A 2,485-nucleotide genomic window follows, 5' to 3' on the forward strand; every position below is an offset into this window, starting at 1 on the left:
CCGTCGGTACGCCCTACATCGTCAAGGAAGCAAAGGATACGTCAGGGTGGCAGCAAAGCACTCGCTGGCAATTCCCGTCGCAGGCATCATCACAAGCAGCTCCAGCAGCGCCGCAGACCGTGGGGTGACGTGGATCAACTGACGCATGGCGTATGTGGAAAAGAAAGGACGTGGTGGCTTTACAAGGATACGAGTGGCTGACACTTTTAGAAGGAGAAAGAAAACAATGTGAGGACACACAAAGAGGAATCAGGCGTCCGCAGTCAAAGCAAACCAGAAATCAAAAAAGTAAGATGGGTACACTCAGCCACAACACAGGCAGAGGATAAAAAATACCAACAACAAAAAGCCGAAGCGTGGGGGCGTCCACCCAGCAGTGGGGACGCGCAGCAACAGGTGGGACGACCAGCGCACACACACTCTCATTGCTCCCGTAAAGCCCAATAGGGAGAGAGAGAGGTCGCCCACTCAATGCAATGAAAACAAAACAGAAACAGTTACGGTGCTCCGCCCATGTAGCCAGGCAGGACGGCAGCGGTGCGTGTCGTGCAAAAGAGGGCACCAACGGGCCTGCATGGGTGTGCATGCATATATACAATGGGCACATTATGTGTGTGCTTCGTGGGGTGAGGTGAGGGCGAGAGTCCATGCAAGGGGACACACACACAGAGAGAGAGAAGGAAGAGTGTGTGTGCGGGCGGTACACGGCTCTCTCACACTCACTCTCACGCGGCCACCACCGCAGCAGTGCCCGCAGCAGCACACGCAACAAGAAGAAGCAAAAGAAGGAATGTGGTGTGGGAGACAGTGATGCTGCCGTCACTGTCGCCAGGCGTCGCCGTAGCATCTGTTTGAGCGGCGGTTTGGTGTGGCATTGGGGTTCCTGCACTCAGAGAAACCACATCTTCTGTGATGTGTGATGCGTCATCACCATCGGGAGTGTTTTTTGGGTCGTGCATCGTCCTCAGAGGAAGATGGGCTCAAATCACTGATTGTCCGGCTGCCTTCTGTGCTAGCTTCAGACCGCACGGCCGTAGTTGCTGCAGAGCTGCTGACGCTGATACCAGGCATGGTCGTATTGCTCTTCGTTTCATCGGCTGTGACTGGCAACTGTGATTCTCCTTCGCCTTTTGTCGGAGCAGCAGATTTTTCGCCAAACTCCGCGTCGTGTTGTTTTACTCCGGCGGAAGTCTGTTGAGCCTTCTTCGCTTCCCTTTGGTTCCCGTGACTGTTGTCAGCACCGTGGCCACCTGTGGAGGAGGATGACAAAATTGTATCCGGTGCAAATTTGACTGGTGCATCCTGCGACACATTTAATGAATCTTGTCTACGATCATCATTTCCTGGCGGACTCGCATTTCGGGGTTCCTGCGCATTGCCTCTTCGAGCATCATCCGGTAAATGTGACGGTGAGCCGTCCTCGGGAGTTGACTGCAAGCCTCTCTCTGTCGCTGGGTCTTTTCCAGGCGCTTCTCCTTCCTTTCCTGATTTTGGATCATCGGCATTTCGTTCCTTTTCCCCGTCATGTTGGTCATTTTGTCTATCGTGTTCACCGTGTTGTTCTTGTGCTCGAATTCCTTCATTACCCTTTCCTGCCGATTGCTCTTCTTCGACATCATCTCCATCGGTTCCTTCCAGGGATGTATCGGCAACCTCGAGCATTGGCACACAAACGTCTGCTGATGGTATTTTTGGGCCTTGGACGTTTGGCGGTGTCGTCTCAAGTTGTGGTGGTTTCGGCTGACGTCCACCAGCATCCGCAGAAGCACCGACAGCAGGCGACTCATCCTCAGCAAAGCCCCGCCAGAACCGCAGCACAGCACGCAGAGGGCACACACCAGCAGCACACGGCCAGTCATCATCATCGCCATCACTCCTGTCACTTGCGTGCAGCCTTCAGCACAAACTAACAACACGTCAACGCAGAGTGAAAGCAAAAAAAGGAGAGACAAGTCACACAGCCACGCGCACCGTAACAAATGACAGCATTCCCGCAGAAGCACGCACACCGACCTGCAAATCAGAAGCAAAAAAGCAATACCAAAACAATAAAAAAAGAAGTTGGGTGTCCAACAGGAGTCCCTTCGCAAAAAAAAAAAACATACCTCAGAAGAGTTTTCATTTCATACGCCATGCAGCACAGCAGTTCTGTGCCTATATATACATGCGTACACTGCCTTCACAAGAAAAAGGATCGTACTGTTCCACCAGCCCATGCAGCAACCCTCACATTTCATGCGGCATCCGGCCTGTCTCTCCAGTCCTCCTTTCGTGCAGTCCGTGGGACGCACAGCCGCAGGGCCGCCATCGCATGTAAGCAACAGAAGCAATCAAGAGGGAAAACACTTCCCTCATGACGGTGTGCAGCAGCCGGCCATTACGTAAAGAAAGAAAGAGTACTTATTATTCCAGAGTGAACAACAACGAAAAAAACATGAACAAAGTAAAAAAGAAACTTGCGGGGAGCGCAGCTCATATTCTCTGT

General features: G+C 52.5%; 1 pseudogene, besides 1 other annotated feature; it reads right to left on the reverse strand.

The window, feature by feature from the left end:
- Nucleotides 1–2,485: a sequence feature (areas not merged during assembly with more than two copies in the genome that could not be assigned to a particular haplotype).
- Nucleotides 726–1,871, reverse strand: Tc00.1047053509113.10 (annotated as a pseudogene).

Source organism: Trypanosoma cruzi, genomic scaffold (genome assembly GCF_000209065.1).
Source record: "Trypanosoma cruzi strain CL Brener 1047053517151 genomic scaffold, whole genome shotgun sequence".
Lineage (NCBI taxonomy): Eukaryota > Euglenozoa > Kinetoplastea > Trypanosomatida > Trypanosomatidae > Trypanosoma > Trypanosoma cruzi.